This window comes from Miniopterus natalensis, chromosome 3 (genome assembly GCF_054644295.1).
Source record: "Miniopterus natalensis isolate mMinNat1 chromosome 3, mMinNat1.hap1, whole genome shotgun sequence".
NCBI lineage: Eukaryota > Metazoa > Chordata > Mammalia > Chiroptera > Miniopteridae > Miniopterus > Miniopterus natalensis.
In genome coordinates, this window is record NC_142083.1 from 10,002,296 (window position 1) to 10,026,657 (window position 24,362).

Genomic DNA, 24,362 nt, shown 5'->3' on the forward strand with positions numbered 1-24,362 from the left:
AGGGGGGGAGGGAGAAAGAGAGACCCAGAATGCTGAGTATTGAGATCACAGCCTTTCATGATCAATGCACAAGCAATTCTGGAGAAAGTTTTCAAATAAGAGCTGGAATAGTTACCTACACTTGCTAAATAAACACTCAATGTGGTTGCTATCAAAATGAAAATCCATCATTTCTATTTTGACTCAAAGGGCCCATAATTAAGGAGGCATGGCACCTGCTTTAAATCCACACACCTAAGGAGGAAAATTGTATGGTTTATCCAGTAAGGAGACTGGGGTTTGTATTTTAGATTTTGTCTCTAAGAGATTTTTTTACCAGAAGGTGAAAGATTTTTTTCTTCGCTAGTTTGAAACAAAGTGCTCTTGTTGGAGTTTATAGAAAGTATCATAAAGTGAGACCAAGTTTTAGTAGCTTGATGTAGCTTATGCAGCATTTCAAGATAGTTACATTTTAATTATTTTCCTCCAATGTGCTGTAATTCGTATCTAAGTGTACTATGCAAGTGAATCAGTGGCACATCATTGCTTCAGTTGGACATTTAAGTGGGTTACTGGTAAGTGTTAAATCAAATCAATTAATTTTTATGAAATTATTATTTTATTTGACAGCTGTCTTCTGCTTCCTGTGAGACCACTGTACGCTATTACAATATGCATCATTTATACCTCTACTTGTAGACTGTGCGAAGAATACATTCTGTGAAATTAAACATTGAGGAGAAGTATTCAAATATTTATGTTGTCCAGAAGAGCTAATACCTTTTATTTTAACTGAAACTTTTGTTTCTAATTAATATTTCTCTTTTTAATTTTCTTTTCAATTTAGAACATGGCCTTAAGATGTTAATATTTTATAGTAGTCAATGACTTAATAATAACCAGTGGCTACTTCTTACTAAGGTACACATCACTGGAGAGGAGTACAGCTTAGGAGATGGGGTGTCAGTCTGTCTGTCTTGCTGAAGGGAATTGGCAGTGGGGGAAAAATAAGCCTGTACAATTCTGGCTATTCTCCATGGGCCTAGAGCTTCCCAGGAGGAAATATGACTAGATGCATCTGCCAAGTGGACCCATCGTGAGCACACACCCACTGATAGCCTGACAAGTGTCCCTCATCTGAGAACTCCAAGTAGCTTGTGCGCAAGCCACAGGGTCTTAGGCACTGATCGGCGGATGCTATAGATGGTCTTGAGTTCAGGGTCATCTGAATGTGTTTATCCCCCAACCTGGAAATACTTAGAAATTTTTAAGGTTCCGAAATAATTCTATGTTCGATTGGCCCACAGTTGAGTTATATTCGGCTGCAGTGTTCCTCTCTGTCATATTGCTAGCAGGGTGTTTATTTTTTATAAATCAATCAGGAGGGTACAAATCACTAAATGGCATCATTGTGACCACAGAGTACTTAATAGATGCAGCCTTTGAGTCTTGTTGCCAGAAAAAGGCCTAACCTTCGACCATATTAAAATTTCCCCTCTAGAAGCCTGGGCCAGTGTCGAGCCTGTAATGGCACATGGAGCGATATGTTTCTTCATTCGTTTCATTCCTTTTTTCTGAAACTTTCATCCAGGCATATTTAACTCCCTATTCCCATTGGCTATAAGGCTTTTATATCAGATAAACCACCCATGCTTTGATTTAGTGGACACTAATTAGGAATCTAAAACATTGGTAGCAATTGAGAGTTAAAGACAGGTGGCATAAATGTCTCGGCAATAGTAGTGCCATTTTACTTTGTTTTGCTTTGTAGTTTGGAAAAGGAAATTGTGTGGCTTTTGAAAATAAATGTTGTGAAACTGTAAACCATACTGTTTCTATTCTGCTCCTCAACTGAAACTCTTTGTGGCAGAGTGCACACAATGTTCTGTCTTTAATCAGCTTCGAGGAACCTAGGTGGAACATCTATCCTATTTACAGTAACATATAGGCTGGCAAACTAATGAAAGTAAAATTAAGGTCAACTATAATATATTGCTCAACTAAACATATTCAGCGTGTACATTAGCTGTTTGTATTCTGTTTTTCTCTCATATACCCCAAATCATAAATTTCTTCTTTTAATACCAATGTTATTTGTTGTTGTTTTTTAATTTATCTTTATTGTTAAAAGTATTACAGATGTCCCCTCCTTTTCTCCCATTGATCCCCTCCACCCTACATCTGCCCCTGTCCCCCGGCTTCTCCATACTATGGTTCCAATTTTATTTGTTTATTAAAGATACACTTAACTTTCACGAAGATTTTTTAAAAGTTTGTTATCTCACCAGTTGTTAGAATAACTAACAATCAGCTTATCTTTCTATTATGACAAATATCTGCAGTGACCCTCTATAATTACTTCATATATAAATTTTTAAACTAAAAATGTCATTATTTATTTTGATTATTCCCTTTTTATCAAATTTTGCTCTGAATGTCTTTTTTCACAAATAGCTATACTTTGGGGTTTTTTTTTAATATTTCCATTTTTAATGAATTTAGAAATAAATATTCTGTAAACACTAAAAATCTAAAGAGAGGGCTAAAATACTTATAAAAGTAACAATACTGAATAAAGTACATAGTTCCTACAACACAACTATTATTAAATACAGCTTTTTGGGGGGGATGTGAATTTTTGAAATAATATCTTAAGGTTCTGTGCTTTCACTTTCCCCACAAGGAGGTGAAAGACCTCTTGGAAAAGCAGCTTGTTCCCAATTATGTCAGCTTGTCCCACTGGAGCATTCAAGGTGGGAGGAAGAACTGAGTGATGGGAGACAGAGTTTTTTAAATGAGTGTAGTATAAAAATAGAACCTTTGGCAGAACAAGAGAAAGATAGGAAAACAATTGGAATAATAATTCGGAAAAAATAGCCGCCCTTTAGAGAGTGCTTATTAATACTTCTCAAGTATTTACATATCTCAACTCATTTCAGCCACGCGTGGAGAAGACACTGAAACACCAAGAAGGAAGTGAGAACTGAAAGACACACACCGAGAGGCAAAGGTAAATGAGCAGAGGGAATGGGCCGAGGGAAGTGGGGAGCGGAGGGACAAGGACAGAAAGGGCGGGAACAACCGAAAATAAGCAAGTCAGGGCCCACCCTTGAGGAGATGGAGAGGGAAACTTGGAAAAGACTGAAGCACAATTGTGAGGCATAACTTTGTTGAATTATGCTACAAAGTCCTTTGTTGGCCCCCATCCCCATGCCAGGCCCTGCCCTCTTATGTGCAGCACATCTTCCTGTGGACGGGGGTGAGCCTGACCCTGTCACCAGTCTGCATGTCCTACAGTCACAGGCACTGCAGAAGTGGCAGGAGACAGGCTACCATGGCACTTGCTGTCAGGGGTTAGGAGGTCGGACATGCCAGCCTGTCAGAAATGCTCATTCCCACCTGCTGGCCGAAATCCTTTCTGACCTCCTGTCTTAAAGGAGTTGGAGTTAACAGATAAATTTAACACAATTTATTGAGTGGGGAGAGGGCAGAAAGGAGAAAGAAGCAGAGGACTCCATATTAAAAGACCTGGGCTTCTAAAATCTGGGAGGCTTTTAGGCAAGTCATTCCTCCTCTCTGGTCCTTTATTTGTTCATACCAACTGTGGACATTGGAACACACATTCTCTGAGGTTCACTTCAGCTCTAATGTGATATGTTTCTTAAGGCATTCTGACATGATGAATGTAACCCTGCTTTTCACGAATAAAAGTTGTTACTATTGATCCATTAATAATAAAATTTCAGGTTTTCCATCCATACCAACTTAGCTTGAACTCTGAAAAGCTAACCTCAGGCAGCATGATGGGGAGATCAGTCACCCCAAAGAGGTGATCTGGGCATTTCCAAGCAGCGACAGACAGGCCTGTCTGGGTCACTCAGACACCCACAGCAGAACTACAAGGGACAGACACTCACTACCGTGGGATGCTCCCAGGTGAGCATATCCTAGCAATTAGCCACAGCAAAGCCATTTGTCTTAAGTTAACTTGAAGTCTGTTAGCTGACATCTAATTAAATATTGGCAGTTGCTTGGAAAAAACAAATTAAAAAGTCATTCCAGAGTACCACCTTGTCATTGCAGAAAGCTTTAATAAGAAAGACTTGCAAAGTAAGGTGAGTCTTGTCTTCAAGTGTGTGTTGCTTTCAGAACAGCTAAGGTACTTCTCTAGAATAACACCTCGCAAGCTGCTCTCTCAGTGCAGTTCTAAGGAATATCAACTTAGGTTTTCCCCTTCAGCTGGAAGTCAGTGGGAAAAAAAAAAGCACAACAAAAAAAAAACTGAAAGCAAATTTTTTTGTGTGTTCATCATAGCAAGTGGAGAATGTACAGAACACATCCAAACCACGTAATAATGAATATAACCCAAATGTCCCCAATGACTTCTTCAACCTTTCTTCAATCTTACAGGTCTTCCTCTTCTTTTTAGGCATTTGGTGGAGTTCTCTGATCTACCATTTTCCTGACCCCAGCTATTTCTGGTATGTTAGTGCTCCTGAAAAATTAGAAAGTGTATCTTATCCCTCATGGTTTGGTGCTTAAGGTTCTAAATTTAAAGTGATCTGATCAGCACCAGCCTGGGGATTTCCAGGAATGTTCTAAAGAGACTTAGGTGAATTCTCAGTTCCTCCTGGTAGGTGCTGATACGTCTCTTGACATAGCAAGTTTTCTAAAGTACTCACTGTTTTGAGCTGTGGTTATAAAAGTTTCAACTTGAAGCTGATTCTATAGTAAATAAGTGAAATCACTGTTCTTGAGGTGATTGGTGGAGAAGTTGCCCTCCTCTAAAAAGCAATTCAGTGGTTAGACTCAGTGTGCTCCTGGTGGTTCCCCAGAACAAGGGGTAGATTGGATCTTCCAACATTTTTTGCCTCAGTTCCCCATTTGGTGAACAGAAAGTAGAAACATCTCGTTCCCCAAACTGAGAAAGGCATTAGATTTGGGGTATTGAACATGTTCCCAGGGAAAGTCTTCCATTTAGCAGCTGCCACTGTCATGGATACAGTATTTCCTCAGAAAGTATATGAAGGCTAAGGTAGAGGAGCTATGCAGATTCTCAGCAAGGATGACCTAACCATGGGGACGAGGAGGGGCTCTGAAGGCCAGGGTAGGACACAGATCTGGTGTGATATCCTGTAGTCACCCATAGATCATACATAAACTCTGTCCTGAAAAATCTGTTCTGTTGAAACAGAAAGTCCCTGAAGACAAGTAGATGTGGGTCTCGGGGCCTCATGCTGGATGCATCCAAGACAACATGGAATAAGGTAGAAGATCAGGAAATGCGGTCCCATGAACAAGTGATAGGTAAAAATACAAGGTAAACTGCCCTGGATATGTACATTTGTATTTTGGGGTTTTGGGGGAATTCCTATAGACAATTAACTGGTTGGAAATTACACACTTAATTTTCCAGAATTGGAAATTATGAGAATGGCTCTGGACACTTATAAATCAAATGACATAACTCTTCACTTGGAGCAAAACCACATCTTCTTGTCTTTGTGCAGTTTACTGCAATCCCCATATTACATGAATTTTTAGAAAGAAATCTAAGGGCTACATAAGTCAATCTTCTTAACCCATGAGGTTACTGAAGTACTCAAGTATTCAATCCTCAAAGGACCTATAAAGAAAAGATCATTCAAAGTGAAACAAATACCCACGCTTCTTCTTTTTTTAAATATATCTTTATTGATTTCAGAGAGAGGAAGGAAGAGGGAGGGAGAGAGATGGAAACATCAATGATGAGAGAGTCATTGATCGGCTGCCTCCTGCACGCCCCCGACTGGGGATCGAGCCCGCAACCCGGGCATGTGCCCTGACCAGGAATCGAACCCCGATCGCCTGGATCCTAGGTCGACTCTCAACTGATCCTAGGCCGGGCCCCAAGCTTCTAATTAGAGCATTGTTAATAGCTAGCACATGCCAAGTCATGAGAGGTGTCTGAACTGTCTTTGCACATGGATTTTAAAAGGAAAGTTATAAAACATCTCCCTTCTATATAACACTGACATATAGTGGTATAACTATCTCTTACAACATCATTTCTATGATTAGGTGAACAGAACGATAACATTTACAAATTTATTGGTTTAGGCACAGAAAAATTTTCAATCCATGAATATGTTCCCTGGGAATATAAAATGAAAATCTGACTCTTAAGTTTTTAAGTCACAATTTTAACAGCCAAATATTGGGGACCACCTCACAGCTATTAACATCAAGTTTGCCATGTCTCTAGATTACTCCCTCTGCTGTAGCCAGCCTCTAACATGGCCCCACATCTTAGTGTTCAGGCCCCTGTGTATTTCCCTCCCATGTTCTACTGGGGTTGGTCTACTTGACCAGAGTGACAGTATGTTACTTCTGAGATGGGTGATAAAAGACCTTGTGACTTCTGCCCCATGCTCTTTCCCTTGGATCGCTCACTCCGGGAGAAGTTAGCGAACTTCTTCACAGATATATGAAGATCAACTGAAGCCAACAGGCAGTGAGGAATTGAAGAGTCCTGCCAACAGCCACAGGAATGAGCCTGGGAGCAGATCCCCTTGCCCAGTGCAGCCTTGGATGACTGCAGTCTTGGCCAGTGTTTCAATCACAATCTCATGAGACACCTTGAACCAGAACCAAGCAGCTGAGCTTCTCCCTGAAGCCTGACTCATAGAAATATTAAATAATAAGTATTATTTTCAACAAGTAGGTTTAAGTTTAGAGAAACTTATTATGTAACAATAGATATACGAATAGCTTGGTCGGGCGTGGCTCAGCGGCTGAGCATCGACCTACCATCCAGGAGAGAGCAGTTCAATTCCCGGTCAGGGCACATGCCCAGGTTGTGGGCTCGATCCCCAGTGGAGGGCATGCAGGAGGCAGCCGATCAATCACTCTCTCCTCATTGATGTTTCTATCTCTCCCTCTCCCTTCCTCTCTCTGAAATCATTGAAGATATATTTAAAATAAATAAACCTCAGGTTCTTTAAAAAAAAAAAATAGGTATACTAATAGACTCTCTGTCCTGGTCTTAAATGATTTCAGGTTGATGTTTTATCACTTATTTCCCTAAACTTATATACTCCAAAGTAGTTTCTATGTCCTTTAAAAGTGCAAGTTCAGGAATTTCTTTAATCAATTCAAATAAAATATAAGATCTTATTCTAAGGATATACGCTTACATAAGGAAAAGACTTCAGTCTCATTAGCTATAGAGATTGTCTCACAGGCTTTCCTTTAAGGATTGAGTCATACACAAACACACAAATATATGGCTGTGATTTATTGATTTTGTGGATATGAATCTTATCAAGATATTAAACTGGGATTGAGAAAAAAAATAAAAGACAGCAGAAGTCACTTTAAATGTATCATCTGCTAAAGCAAAATAAACTCACAAAATTCTTCTTCATGCTTTAATTATGTAAAGAACAAAGCTCTGTACCTTCCTCTCCACAGACTATCAGCACCTAAGCAAACTGTCTGCACATTTTTCAAGGCCAGGTTTCTTCTTATCTGTATGGTAAACACTGAGTGTGACTCATTTACAGTCTCGTCTCCCTGGTAAAGCCTTATTGCAGCTAAATAAACAGACTCTCCAGAAAAGTTCTATTGTTGAAAAATCTGCTCCTAAATCTTGCAATATTTCCCAGCACACTGGCAAACCAGGTCCCCACTGATTTAAGGTTTCCCCAGATGAGAAGCATAGCCCTGGGCCTCTGACTTTTAATCCTCTGAGCGATGTTTTAGCTTAAAGTCCTATAGTCAAGCAAGTCAACTTAACCATCTTTACAGTCAAAACAGCCCTTAACCATAGGCCAATTAACTTGAGCAGTCTACCAGTGGAATTTTTCTGTGATCCTATGCTGTTTACTGAAAGGAAAATTGGGTATACATAAATGATCATTGCTAAACTTCCTTGTGACTTTGTGAAATAACTCCCTAATGAAAATAGATGGCTATATCACTAATAAGAAAAGAAAAAATGCAACTTATTCCCATGCTTCTGTTTTTGTTTATTAAAAATGCCAGTAACCATAAGTTATACAATTTGTACCCCACAACACTTTTTTATTCTCAACTGTTTTCTTGCCAAATGAAATAGTCAGTGATGGAGAAAGTAAAGAAGGCCACAAATCTGAACTGACCTGTCAGCATCTAAGACAAAAAAAAAGATACGTCCAATATGGATTAATGACCTCTATATACCACGTCAGCACATACTGTGACCAAATAACAAAGAAAAAACCCTGGTTCTGCCCATCAACAGTTTCTAATTCAAGACAATGACCATCGATGGGTTTATTTCACAGACCTTCAATTATTTAAATTTTAGGTTGTTTTTTTTTAATCAATTATATGCTAAGTACTTCTTATAGCATTTGCCCTAGGACTTATTTATTCATTCTGTATCTACTTTAGGAGCATAGATCATCTTAGTCAAGTCTTTTATAGTGTATTCCTCGGCTTAGTTGCCTTTATACTTTGACTAACAAAGCCTGATAAGCCCAATGGACTCAGTCTTCAAAAATGCATGCATTAATAATCACAATCCCACCAAAGATCCACACAGTTTTAGTTATGAGACTTCAGCTCTAAAACATGCTCAGATGTCATGTGGCCGTAACATCAGACTCAAAGCCCTGTCCAATAGCATCCTCTACAAGCATAGAAATGTTCTCTCTCTGCCTTGTCCAGTACAGTAGCCACTAACCACATGTGACTTCTGAGCTTTGGAAATGTGACTAGTGTGACTGAGAAACTGAATTTCTAATTTTGTCATTTTAATTAATTTAAATTTGGCTACCATATTGGACAGCACAGGGGAGTCTCATGAGTTAGCTCATTTGGCCTTTTGAACTAGAGGCATTTCAAAGCTGAAATGTTGTAAGAGGCCTAAGTGGAATAAGACTCCATCCAGTGATGTCTAGTTTTGAGCCCAAAAGCTGTCGGAGGAAGTGTTCCAACACCTATGGAAACTGGCTCTCAGCTGTGTGGCTTTCCCACGTCTTTTATTTTTATTATTTTGTTGTTGTTGTTGTTAATCTTCACCCCAGGATATTTTTCCCATTGATTTTGAGAGAGAGTGGGGAAGGGGGGAAGAGAGAGAGAGAAACATCAATGTGAGAAAGACACCTCAATTGGTTGCCTCCTGCAGGAGCCCCAACCAGGGCTAGGGATCAAACCCGCAACCCAGGTCTGTGCCCCTGACCAGGAATTGAACCCTTTCGTGTGTGGGCTGATGCTCTGACCACTGAGCAACACCAGCCAGGGCCTTGCAATGCCTTTTGAATGATGTTTTCAGTAGGTGACTGGAGACATGCTCCCGTAGGTTCTATGGAGAGCTGGAGAGTTTCAGAGATCTGGGCCAATGCTCAATCGCTCCTTCTTTGATGTTGCTGAAACTGGCTCTTTTCCAAACTACCTTCTCCCTAGAATTATGGTCTTGCTTCCCTCACTTTATTAGTTGTGAAATAGATGCTCAGAACATTTGTGATCCCTCATTATGAAAAAAGTACTCTGACTTTTGGTCCAAAAAAGTTCCTCTTTCTCAATCACTAGAAAATCTTGGGGCATTTTTTCACCCTCTGCTGGAGTTGGGGTAATTCCAGAGAGCAAGCTGGAGAGCCATCAGGGAAGAGTAAAAACACAGTTTTTGAGTGTGCCCAAAGGTAAGACATTTCCTGTAAAGATCAGTGACATGGGCCTTCATATTTCACTACTTTGATCTTTTGCACAGTTTAATATTTTAAATGGTGTTTATAGGACTAAATGCTCTGAGTGAACACACATTGATAAGTCATATTTCATCAGATAAGTGAGGGTACAAATTTACAAGTTAGATCTTAGTGGGCTACCATTCCCTTTATAAAAGGATTTCTTCCTTTTGAAGGGATTGTTCTCACTCCTTTAAATAATGGTGCATTTGAAAAAGTACGTATAAATGCCTACCAAGCTTGACTTTCCTGCCCTGTACCCTGGTTCTGAGTATCTTTAAGCTTACTTATTTGTCTCATCTGCCTTCTAAACACAATCTAAAGAGAAGACAAAGCACTTCCCAAGTTATAATATATTGCTGAAAATTCTGATTCAAGTTGTAGAAATTTACACATCTTTATAGAAGCAAAAACTTTACTTAAAATGCAAATTTCAGATTTTACCAAACATTTGGCTGGAGGGATATCTTTTTAAAATAATTCTTTTTAATGAGGATCACCCACTTCCACCCTTGTTTTAGAAGTGAATGTAGTTTCCAAGGAGAGATCATAGCATCTAAAAGGTATTCTTTCTTCCACAGTGGTCAGGAATTGTTTTACGTTCCACCTTCTCTCGCCTTTTCTTATCTTCTGTAGGGTCAGGCCCCCAAGTGCACCAAAATTCCTTCAAGCCCACGTCTCACAGTAAGTAGGCTGCTTGGCTTAATTCAGGCTGCTGGTGTCTCCTGCCTAATTCTGGCCCCTGCCTGGGCCTTGACCTTGGTCCCATATTCTTCGGCTTGATTTCATCTCTAGCTGAGGTTCTCAGTGTGGATTCCAACACCTTTTTACCTAAGTTTGCTGAGTTCTGGCACATTGTCTAATGAGATCCAATCTTTTTCCTGCCTGCGTTATTTTTCCTACCTGTTCCTTCCTGCCTTAATTGAAGTTCATGGAATGGGACTCGTGCCACCTTGACTTGTATATCTACACTTACTCTCCTGCCTTATTTGTTGCTGTTTTCTGGCCTTGACTTACAAACCTTAAATGCAAAAGCAAACTCAGGCTCAGAGAGATGATTTTCCCAAAGTCACCCAGCAAGCAAAGGGCAAGTCACCAGGTGTATGTTCCCATCTCCCTCCCACCACGCATACTGACCCTGAGACCTGGTAGGGCCCCGTGCTGAGGGCCACGCTCTACACTGATAGTGGGGAGCCCAGTTTCTCCCACCTGGCAGTTCAAAGCTGCATCTTTCCACATTATCCTCACTTGAGTAAAGATACAAAATGTGAAAAAGCAGATAACTATGCAAGAACCACCTAAAAAACTGCAAAACACAATGGAAAATGTGAGCTTGGAGTTGTAGGCCCTTGGGCTTAACAAAACCTCCACATTGATTTATGCTTTATTAAGCAATAAGATTGTTATACAAAGTGGCATTTCCCAACATTGCTAGCAACATATAATACTTTTATAACTGAGAAAAGAGTTTCATTTCAAGCCCTGTTGATCTAATGTTTTAATTGAGAGAAATGTGGTGAATGAGTAATTTACTTTTTAACCTGACAATAAATAAGTAACGTCATCTGGCTAAGTCATCAGAATTTATTACTAACTTAACAAAAATATTTTAGTTTTGACAATCCCAGGACAACTTGTTCTTTAAGAATGGGTCAAACCTGATGACTTACGTACCTTAGAAAGATGAATAAATTATCTAAACATCCCCTGTCTCCCTCCCTCTCTCTCTCTCTTTCTCTCTTTCTCTATTTCTTCTCTCTATATATTTGAATTTGCCACCTGGATAATATGTTCCCTTTTACCTAACCTGACAAGCTGCATACACAAGACAACCAATTCCAGGGGCAATGCCTTGAATCTTTAAGCCTCTCTTTTTATGTAATTGTGCTAAACAGAGCATAATATTCATATTGGTATAGTACACAGACTAAACCAAAGGATGTTCCACTTGAGCCCATATATTCATTAGAAATATCTAAGTGGATTTGAGCTAAGCTAATAGCTGACTTCATTTCACTAATAATGTCTACATAACAGGTGCAGGGTTGAGGGTGGATATTAAAGAGGTTTTCCAAAGGTTGACAGGTGAAATGAAGAAATATTCCAAATCTATTTGGGGGAATCTGATGTTCAAAATGTATTTTATAGTGAAATATGTGTTGAGCCTTTCTAAGTTCCACAGGTGCATCACCACGAGGGACAGAGGGACAGAGGGACAGAGGGGCAGAGGGACAGAGGGGCAGTAATTTTTGCTTTCTGAGTGGGTGGTTAAGTTACATAAAGAAGGCAGTCACTTCATGCTGGGCTCCACTCAATCTGCCATCTACTGCAGTGTACAAGTAAATGTCAAAAAGCCCATACTTCACAACTGCTATTTTTGGCTTCTTTTATCATCAGAAGGCCAAATTGGTATAAACCAAGATGATCAGCAGTTGGGGAGAACAACATATAAAGGCCCCCAGGCCACTAAATGCAATTTAGGACAATGAAAAACCGCCTAGGGAAGCGGACTTTGGGCATCATTCCAACTCATTACATCTAGAAAAGGAGAGGAGCTGCTTTTAAGGGCGTCAGCCTTGGCGAGGTGGCCACAGAAGCTGCTATCCCTGGCAGCGGCGTGGAATCAATCTAACTGGAGGTGGAGAGAGTCCAGCGTTGCCATGGCAGCCACAGGCTGCTGCGGGGCGGGGGGCGGGCAGAGAGCCGCTCATGCAGCCCTGATCCCGCCTGGCAGAGCCCGCTCTCCTGGAGGGGCCCAGGCCCTAGGGCGGTCACTCGTCCACAGCGGCAGTTTCCATTAGGGAAGACAATCATTCCTCCCATTAGAAAAACAAATCAGAATTGCAGCCAAGGGGTGCAGAAAACCTAGGGGGAGAGGGCAGGGGAGCACCTCTGCCCCTTCATGGGACAGTTCACCCTAAGACCCCCGAGACGGAGCCACAAGCCATGTTGCTGCGAGGCACACAGTAACACATACAGGAGCATTATTCAGGAACGTCCTGCTGGAGTCCTGCCCCCGAAGGTATTAGTATTCTAACCCAACAAAGCCTGTCACAATTTGTTTTTTTCTTAAGATGAAAAGTTTGTATATATTTTCTCTCAGCTCCTCGCATCCACCAACTTCCTCCCTCCTCTCTTTTCTCTTACACGTTCCCGCTTACCTCCCTTCTCAGTTCATGGTGGTGACAAGGGTAGTAAGTGCCATTTACATATGTACTGGAATAGAATATGCAGTTGGGTGATGCAGTGAAAAAGACTTCAACTCAGGAAGGCCAGAGAAGCAAGGACAAATGGTTGACTGGACTCTTTCTTAATCTACTGCAGTGTCATTTTATGGTCAACGAGATTTTTCTTATGCCAAATGAAAGTCTCCATTGCCTTCATTTTCGTTCCTCTTTATTCCGCCCATTTAAACACTAGCGGTTCTAAGGAACCACTGCCTTCATCTCGATCATGCGTCTATGAATTTCCCCATCCCTGTGAGTAGGTTGCTGACCTATAATTATTGAAGAATGCTATGCATGTTATATCAGCAACTAACCTATGGCAGAATGCATTTCCTCACAGAAGCCAGAGGCTTCTAGTTGGCCCTTAACATCCATTCTTTCCCTTTTTTCTCAGAGTAATAGAACTCCCCATTTTTAGCTGGATATTGGCCATTTAGACCAAAGACCACTTATCCCATCTTCTTGTGTAGCTAGGTATAGCCACGTTACTAAAATGTAGCCATGGAAATATGAAAAGAAATTATAGAGTCAGCTTCCAAGTTGTATCCTTGAAAGATAAGCTCTTCCCATTTCTCTGCCTGTTTCCATGCCGCAGTTGAAAATAATTCTGGTGCTAAGCCACGGGAGGCCGTGTGGGTAAAATCAGCGCTCTGGAGATGGCAGGAGAACAAAAAAGTTTCCGACCCTCGCAGGAGAAACAGCCACTCTACCGGCCCTAAGCCACCTACTTCTGGATGTTACACAAGAAGGAAAATGAACTTCTATCTTGTTTAAGTCAGTGCTAGTTTGGCTTAAAGGTTTTCAGGCTGCTCCATCTGAGCAGGGAACTTATTGCTCACATCAGAGGGTCAGGTTGTACCCTTGCAGTGAATTGAAGTGAAATCTAAACCATCAGGATTCCTCTGGAACCAGTGGGAGAGAAACCTTGAGCTCTGGGTTCAGGTTACACTGTCTAATATAGTGGCCACCAAGCCACACGTGCCTACAGAACACTGGAACTGTGGCTAGTCAAAACCGAGATGTGCTCTCACTATAAAAATACACATTGGGTTTTGAAGATTCAGAGCAAATAAAAATAAGAGTGTAAAACATTGCATTGATATATTTCTATTGATAACAGGTTGAAATGCTGTTTTGGATGTATTGGATTAAAATGTTATTTAAAATTAATTTCTTCTGCTTCTTTTTACTTTATTTTATATGGGGCTTCTAGAAAATGTAAAATTACATATGTAATTCACAACATATTTCTATTAAACAGCATTTGTCTAGACCCTGGGTTTCTAATACCTGGTAGGAATTTTTATTTTCCCAGGGGAGAGAAGATTCAGACTGCAGACCTGTGACACCTGAGTCTCACCCCATTACAAATGTAGCATAAAGCCTATTTTTAATGGAGATTAACAAATTAAACTTTATAGTTTATAATGACATTAAACATGACTTTTTCACAAGTTAATTAGATGCATGACTTAATGTGCTTCAAGCCAGTTAAGAAAAATATGATTGACTGTCAAATTCATTTTAAAGGATGCTACATAATATTTAGTTTAGATATTGAGTATAAAAGGTAGATGTAAGTTTTATTCCATTACAGTTGAGAAAAATGCTAACAAAACTATGAATTATTTGTTTTACAAAAAATTGTTTTATTGCATTAAAATTGAGAAAAAATTACTATAACCATGAATTATTTTGTTTTGTTTGATAAAAAAATTAACTGGCTTTTATATATCTATGTTTTATTTCAAATACCTAGATAAAATAAAAAGCTTTAAAATTTTTAATCATTTTTTGGGTAAATAACTCATTAAAGACATTGGTAATATCTGCAGCCATTGAATGAAAATCCAAATCAGACTTACTTATGTTTTCTCTATTTAATGTAGAGTTTTGGAACATTAGACATGATTTTATATCTATGTACTAACTGACAAAATGAATGTAATTTATAGAGCTAATAAGAGTCATCTTGAAGTAAAGATATATTGTTACTTTCATATTCCTTATTACACTTTATTTCAAATTTAATACGCCTAATTCTTCTGGACTTTAAAAAATGGACCACTATAGGTATAAATTAATAATACATGACTAAGAATATACTAAATAATTTAAAATTTCATAATAGACTCCTTTTTCTAGTAATATGGCAGATTAGATACCCTGAGTGACCCTCTTGATGGATACAATTAAAATGCTGAGGAAAAATTAAAGCATCATTTCAAATGCATTGTTGAGCTGTCACAAAAGCAAGGAATGTGCTGATCACACACACACACACACACACACACACACGTAAGCAGGACTCACTCCTAATGGGTAAATGGATAAAACAAGGTCAGCTTTGCCCTGAGGGTTTCTGCCAAACCATGAAGACATGGGACTTCCACTTTGACTTGGTTGTCTGCACATGGTATAGCTGACCTGAGACAGGAAATCTCTAGGGAATCTAGAAAGCTCCACATAAACCTGAAACCTCGAAGAGGTTTCATGCAAAAAGATGCAAAAAGGGGACGGCATGAGAACACGCTCGTCTCAGCCTGGGCCCCAGATGAAGGAAAGTCTCTTACAAGGATTCATTTCTTCCAAGCTGACTTTCAGATAATTTGTTTTGGATTTACCTTTTATGATCCAAACATTTCAAATACAGAATTTAAATAGGTGTTAATAGACTTAGTGTGGCTGAATCCCAAGGGCTTCTTCACACTTCAGTTCCCTTGCAATTGTGCAGGATTGCGTGACTAAATTAGCTATGGGTAGGAGAGTCACAAGTTACTACTGAGCAGAAGAAAAGCAGAACTGACGACACATGTGCCAGCTCTCTCTTGCCCAGCAATATTGACCAAGGAGGATGTGTGTTTGTTGTAGGTAAAGCACCTAGAAGATGTTGGGAACTCAATGGATCTGGATGGAAACCACATGCCCCAGAGAATTCCCTGAATTTATAGCAGATATTGCATGAACAACAAACACCTTTGTTAAGTTGTGTTAAGCAACTGAGATTTGGGGGATGTTTGTTATATCACCTAACTTAGCCTAACTTAACCCTTAGCTGCCAGGGTGATTGACAGAAACAATTACAAAAAATTCAGAAAGAACTCAGTTTACACCAGTGCTCAAAAATGTACCAGCATATTTTTTCTTCTGCCTAAAGAATTTCTTTAATATATCTTGTAGTGCAGGTCTACTGTTAGTGAACTTTCAGCTTATTTTTTGTACATGTGTCTGAAAGATGAGTTTTTGTGTTTTTGTGGGGGTTTTTTGCTTTCATACCTGGGGTATATATTCACTAAGTACAAAATTCTAGGTTGAAACATGTCAGTACTTCAAGAATGAGCCACTATTTTCTTAATTGCATTATTATAAAAAGTCTTCTGTCAAATTTATATTTACTTTCCTAAATGTGAAGCTTCCTTTTTTCTTAGCGCTTTTAAGGTTTCCTCTTTGACACTTTTCAGCAATTTGACGATCATGTGCTTTGGTGTGGTTTGTTTCTTTTGCTTAAGGTAGGTAGAGATTGCTGGATCCGAGATTGCAGAATTCATGCAATTCGGAAACATGCTTAAGCCATTACGTCCTCAAATCAATCTCTCTCTCTCTCGCTTTCCCACCACCACCTCCCACTACCCCTCACCCCATCTCCTCTCCTTGAAACTCTACTCTCAGGTATTTTACCCACTAATTTTAGCCGTCTCGGCCTCCTTGAATTCACAACTTTTTCACTTCAAGTTGGGGAGACGACTGCCCTCTTTAAGTCTGCGCCGTGGCCCAGACATTCTCTAGAGTGTAAACTGGGTGATCATAGAGTTCACCTCACCTGTCTCCCTTTTCCCAGGAATTACTGTCATGTGCTGCCTGCTGTCCAAAGTCTAAAGCCATTGTTTCATATATACTCTCCTGCCCTCTATTCCCACAATTTATTTCTGTCACCAGCCAATAATATTGCTAAAAAGACTGCCTCTTATATGCTTCCAAAAAAAATAGTTAAATGGGCTTAGACATTGCCCTGGAGAGTTTGAAGTCTAATTGTGGCCAGATTTGAACAAACTCCACGGGTTAAGCTGGATATATTCTTAGGTCCCCAAATTCCCACAAAGAGTTTTTAGAAGTAGAAGCTCATGTAATCTCTGTGGCCAAGGAAAAATAAAATCATGGGTAGTCTTGCCCTGTCCTGCAGATAAATGTAACAGAAACTGAGGTAAAATATGATAGAGTCACTTGCCCAAATACACACAGTCAATTAGTAGAAAACCTGAGTTTCAAATCCAAGTCTCATGATTCTCAGTCCATTATTTTATTTTTTTCACTATTTTTCCTTTTCAATCAAACAGCTGTGTATCCTATCTATCACCTATAAATCTGAGGGGTAATAAATTATTGTTTCCTCAACCATAACATCAAGAGGATGGTCATTTAATCGAATGCTAAGAAAATATTGGTACTGAATTATTGCTAAAAATTACCTTGGCTCTTTGACAGGACTCAGCCCAGGATACCGGAATGGTCACCTGGGTTACCTGTACCATCTGCGCAATTCTCTGGAGCTTTCCCTGGTGTGCAGATGGTATCACTAGTGGTTCAACGTATAGGGCTCCAATGGGCAACTTTATCTCCCTTCTTCACATCTTGCCAGCCTGTTTCCTCATCTATAAAATGGAGATAATCAAAGTACCCCATATGGACCTGTTGCGAGGTTTAAATGCTTAAGTGCACTGAGGTCCTTATCATTTATTCTGAATCTCACTGGCAAATCAACTAATGTTCATAACTATTATTATTTTATTATAACATTTCCCTAGAACTCCTTTAACAACAGCTTAGAATGGTCTCTCCTAGAAAGTCAAAATCAGCCCATTACTGTGTCTACGTCCATTTACTTTTGCTTAGGCAAGGCTCTGTACCCCAAGAATCAAGTCATTTTTGTTCCCTTAGAATGGTTCCAACCTTCTTTACGCCTGAGCACCTCTGAGTATGTACACCATAGGAATGCAATGCTCTTTTAATGAAACGCTGTAAAATCTGTAGAAATCTTGAAAGAAATGCAGAAAACTACATGATCCTCGCAGTGAGAAACAACAAACAGGTCGATCGAGTGGGCTGAATAAATTATCACTCTCTGTGATGCTGCTGTTGTGGGGTTCTGATAAATTTTTTGCCACCTGCTGTACTTTAAATTAAGTAAGCTGGTCAATTTCCTTTCCCAGCTGAAAAAATGCAGACACCCTCCGTTGCCTCAATACAAGCCCGGCGCCTGGGCTATTGGCTATTCAGTTATGCACACATAGAACTGCCTGGCACCTGCCAGCCGCCTGGGCATTCACTGACGCCCATGCCAAATCACCGTGTGTGAACAGCAATTTGGGACTGTTCTTTTGAGTCACCCCCTGGCAATGGCTGCGGGCAACCTTTTCAAACTCTGCATTGCCAGCAGGTATTTGCATAAGACGGTGGAATATGCTTGGTAACAATATTGTGCTGCGGGGAGCAGGCTACCACCGCGACTTAGTGAGCCCTGAGCAGCCACTCACCAGTTCTTGTTAAAGGGAATGGATAAGGGAAGCGATTTGGTAGGACAAAGCAGCCACCCCCTACCCCTAACCCTTTGTCCAAGCACTTGGTAGGAAACATAGTGACTGCAATTGTTCTAAATCTCTAATGTAACCTGACTTTATATTTGACAGAGACAGAAAAGATGAAGCATTAGAAAATATAGAGGTAGTCTCAGTGAAAACAGATGTGTAAAACTGAATCATAATTATTATAGGGGCAAAGAAAAGATTTTACCAGCAGGCATCAGCTTAGGTTTAAAAAAAAACACTAGGAGACAGCTTAAGGAACACCAAACATCTCCATTCTAATTCCAAGTCAAACTGCTATCAAGTTTTCTTGCTACAAAATGGGCATAGCCTTTTTTATTTATTTGTTTATTTGTTTGTTTGTTTCTCACCCAAGGACATGCTTAGAGAGAGAGAAAGAGGGAGAGAAACATTGATGATAGAGAAACACCAGTCGGTTGCCTTCTCGACCAGGAATTGAACCCAAAACCCAGGTATATGCCCTGACAGGAATCGACTGGCAACCTTTTGGGGCATAGGACTGTGCTCAACCAACCGAGACACTCCAGCCAGGCAGGCACAGCCTTTTAAGAGTCATGTGTGACATGAGTAACACGCTCTGGGTAATGTTTTATTACTGCTAACATAATCAGGATATGAGTCTTAGAGTGGAATTCCCTTGCAGGAATGTGTACTAACTCTTTCATATCATTAGTTTGGCATGAGATAGAATCACTGTAAATAAAAATACATATTTAGGGATTAAAAATACTTTTATACAAATTAATCAGAGACCATTCAAAGACAGAAACATTTTCTTCAAAATGGAGAAAATACATAGCCAGTTTGTAACCTTCATATTTATCTTTATGGGTCATTAAAATAAGGTAATACAATCTCCTATATGTTGAAGAAAACAATCTCCTACATTCGAAGAAAAATGTCACTTCTTTTAAAACACACTGCTCTCACTCTGTCCCCTAATTTCTTTTCCAAGACTCTTGTTTCTAAACACCTGGGTTAGTTTGTGTGCCTTTGTGTGAGGAGTGATGGCCTATAATAATAACAAACATTTATTGATAACTCCCTGTTTGCTAGGCTTTATGTGCATCTTGTCATTTGTCTTCCCAATACTCATATGAAGTGAGTATTTATTTTACAGATGAGAAAAGAGAAGAGGAACCTTTCTGAAGTATGTAGCTCTTTCAGTAATAGTACACCTCATCAACATAGAATTTCACAAGCGGGGTTTGTCCCGACTGGCCACCATAATCTCCTTTGACTAATTAGGGAGGGACCAGCCAGTTCATTTGGCCTTGCATTTAAACAGGACCTTAGCGGATTTGTGAGAATGCCTGAGTCATACTCTCGATGGAGATCTACACTTATAAATGACAATTTAATAAGATTTTGGTGAGTTTATATGTACTCACTCTTCGTTCTGCTAAGAACCTAGCGATGTCCCTTATCCTCTGTGTGGAAGAGAACCTGTCATCTGGCCATTCTCAGCTCTCTCCTAGGCCTCCCCTGCCATCTTATGGGGACATCTGCTCCTTATTTCAAGGACCTTAAAACTACACATGGTACTTCAGCTTTGTTGAAGAGAGTTCATGAATAATTTCTGTAGAAGGTTTTGTTTTCCTTCAATTCATTCTGGAAAAGTCTGGCTGCTGCCTTTACTAGAGGACAGAAATGTCCATGTGATACTGCAGCTCTCTGCCTCACTCCACCCTAAATATTTTCTACTTAGGCCTTCTTTGGTGACACGTTCTCTTTGGTGGCACATTCTCTTCGGGTTTTTTCCACTCCTCTGTGTAAACTCCTCTTAGAAGGAGTCAATTCCTGTTTGGAGCCTGAACTGAATACATCAGCCAGCACACATACCTGCCCTGGAAGAACGTTACTAACATGCCCCAGTAGCAGTCAAGGTTATTACTGATAAATCACTTTGTGCCCAAGGAGCAGGTGGGCCACAGTTCCATCCTTGATTTGCATTAGGATCCTACAATAGTCCCGATTACAAATTAAAAGGCTGGAAATGTTGGTCATTACAACACTAACACTCAAGGTCTATACTAAGATGCGTCAAACTCTTCTGTTTGCATTCCACCGTTAATTATCCTTACATAGAAATCTGAGTGCCTTGGATAGGCCTGAGAGTGGTCTGGGCAATACACTGCATTCCCTCTACAGCTCCAAGGGAGTGTGCTGTTGCATTATACAGAAGCAAAGGGGAAAGTTGAATCCTGACCTGTGATTTTAGAACAAACCAGTTTAATAAGAGGAGAACATTCTTCCACTGTTTTGAATTCAGGGACTTGTAAAAGAAAAAATCATAGCCATTGAGAAAATCTAAAAGGAAAATTTAGGATGTGTCCGTCATGCTAAGCACTTGTCTTCCTTTCTTTGATGTTCAAGTTCCTTCACAATGGAATGGTGCCTTTTTGTGTTTAACCACGATTAGAGGAAACAATACAAATGCTTTGTCTGTGTAGAGTGTCTTTCACCTGGGTTTTTTGCAACACGCATTCAGGAACCCTCCCAGCATTATGTTATATGTGCATACATCTTTATTCCTCAGGGGGGAATTCAACAGGCAATGCAATTGAAGTGTTCCCTATAATGCAGTCTGAATCCTAGTTTCCTGACCATTTTCTGATGTAACCAATTCTTTTGTTATTTTCCTCTTTGTTTCTAGTTATCCCCAAAGCATTATCACTTGCTCTTACTTTCAATTTCTTTAACTGTGTGTCTTTCTGAATACTTATTTAACCAACCTAAATTAGATCGCTTTGTCCTCATGCTCACAGAAATTTAAAGCCATTTTCCTCAAAATGTATTTTCAAACTCTGACTTGGACAAAAGTTCCAAGAGAATCATTGCAGACGTCACCTGCCATTTGTCTGGACATGTCATGGAATGTAGATAGCTGCCCTTCATTCTGGTTGGTATCAGGTGTGTTTCTACTGGGCCCTTTTCTTTCTTTCAATAGATTTTGGATGTCCTCAGAAAAGCACATAGTGATTACAATTGCTCAAAGATTATACTCTTTCTAAAGATTGTCGTCACGCATTCTGTGCCCTCCAGGTCGAAGACTCTTAGGCTTTCCCTGACTAGAAACTGCTGCTGATCCCTCAGATCTCAGCTTAGATATCACTTCCCTAACCTCCAAATATGAGTAAGATTTCTCTCCTTTGTTGTCCCCAGACTGTATGGGAATTAGTCTGCTTGCTTATTCGTAACCCAGCAGACCGTAACTTCCATCAGGCCTGGGACCTGGCCTACCTTTCACTATTGTATTGCTGTCATGTAGCATGGCGTTGGGACACAGCTGGTGTTCAGCAAATATTTATGAGCTCAGGAGAGGAAGGGAAGAAGGAAAATAGGGGAAGGAGAAAATTTGGGTATAAACCAATCTACTTCCCAGAAATTAGTGTTTTATTCTTGTGATTTGCCTCTTTGTTATAACAATAGTTTATATGTGAGATGGGATAAGGGTCTCAAGGTCTGGGCCATTCTTAGTAAATGCTATTCTTGCTAAATGTCAAAATGTAGCACAGTCTTTTGCAGACCAACTGTAAACAGAGTAAGTTAGATAAATACTGAATGGATAGTGGCCAACTGCAAAGAAGAAATCAACATGTAATTGACCAAATAGTGTATATAAGAAATGGCAGAGCTTCAGATATGAATTCTGTCTCCTTTACTTGCAGCAAGTAAATAAAACTACATTAAGACAACCATGTCCCTTGAATAGAGCACCCCAAGCGGCGAACCCCTTGAGTTCAGTAACATATAAAGGAAAAATGAACAGTTTAGAGTCCTAATTAGTTGATTCTGGTGAATCAATTTTTAAACTATAGATTTAATCTGAAAGTCTAAGTAATATTTTAAACACATAAGAGGAAACAGATGTTTAATAGGATAATATAGTAAAGTCTTTCATAAGGTATATAATGCTCTGTTTTTAAAAAATTCAGATTTCATTAATAGCATCTTCTAAAAGTGAGGTACTTCAGAATAACTACCTCACTACTAAAGTGGTCCTCCCTAAACAGTTGTCTGGAACACTCTTAGAACTATCACTTTAATTGAAAAATATTATCATAATAGGAAGAGAGTCTGGGTCCATGTTAAGCGTAAATTTTTTTTAAAGATTAGATTTTGACAAAAGTGTGATCTTTCTTACTTCCCATTTTAAATCAGTTTCAATGACAATACCAACCTAACTTTAAGAGTCAATTAAGATCCTTTCGAATATCAACCATAGATGTTTTGATGGTCAAAATATCCTGGGTTCATGATAGGAATGCCATCTGCTCCGTACTTTATGTGTAACCACATTAAGCCCAGAAGATGTAAACCAAGATGGAATATAGTTACATTCATTTTTCAAAGTTGAAGTGCAATTTCAGGGGCCCAGAGATCAATTTAATCATTGTCTTTTCTTCAGTCCAGGTTAATCCTAAATTCTGCGATCACTTGAACCACTTCTCCCTCATCAAGTAAAAAAAAGGAGAGGAGACATCAGGATCAATAGAGCTCATGAGCATGCCTCTAAATATATATCTCCTACTCTTGAAAAAGACAGAAATCCTGAGTCGTGGATTTAGGGCAAAATTAGCAGTTGAAATATGGTTTCTCCAGTGCAAAGGAGTAATAAAGCACTTAATTCTGTATTCAAAAAGGGTAATTCCATTCTGGCCTCAGAATTAATTGCATAAAGGCTTAATTAGCTTTTCCTATTACTGATGCCAACAAATCTATTGTCAAGACAGAGAGAGGCCCAGAGCCATGAGGCCTGCTGAATCTCACAGTCTCCTGTTTGGATAGGAAAGGAAGTTTACAGAGGCACACCGTGCAAGCTACCGGGCAAGACCGGGCCTGTTGGATTGTTGTTGTCAATCTGTGGATGCCCTGAAAGACTACATTTGTACCAGAAAGAAATTCTCCCTTTTAATTGGTTGGGGTTTTTTCCTAGGTAAACAGTGTTAGAATGTGATTTTTTTTCTAGTGTTAAGTAGGTAGGATCATGGTAGAATACGATGGAATTGGCTCTTCCATGCAGGGCAGAGTGCAATGGGAACTGGGGAAAGGTTTCAAGAACTGCTTCCCATAGGAATTTTTTGAGTGTACCTCTTGGCTTTCTTTATATCCAGAACATTTACAGAAGATTTAATCATTTAAATTATTAACAATTATATAATTCTTTTTAAAGAAGGGTGTCTATTTGACTTAATTGCAGGCAATCCAGTGTTTTTCTCCCATCAGCAAACCCCTATATGTTATCTTGATGAAAATTTATTTGAATACTTGTATCATTTCAAAAAAAATTGTGAAAATTTACAAGGACTTCCATTACCTTTTTATTTCTACTAATGGCCTTTGTTTACTTAGTTTGTAGCACATCCAGTAACTATTGCCTATAGCTACTTTACAGTTAATAAATATTCTAAATATTTCTATCTTTTACTGAGGAGAAAATATAACCAAAATTATTGCTTCATAAACATTATGGCTTTTGCTTTCATTTTCAATATCTGTGACCTTGGACATAATTTTTGGGTTAACACTTTTATAGTTTTATTTCCCTTATTAGCATTCAGTCTGTCTTTTAAAAAAATTCTGATATTTTACTCTTTTTCTTTTTGCTAAGATTCCAAGGCATTTTAACTGTATTACTTTTAATATTTGTTATGACAGAGAATCAGGACCATGTCTTTAATCTTTGTATTACCAGCACCTAGTACAGAAAATAGCATATAGTAAGAATGCAATAAAAGCTTACAAATAAATGCTTGATTAAAAGAATATATTATATTACATTCATTAGTTACGTATTTTTTTCTTTCCTGGGTTCATGTTATGTCCCCCATAGCTCACGGCAA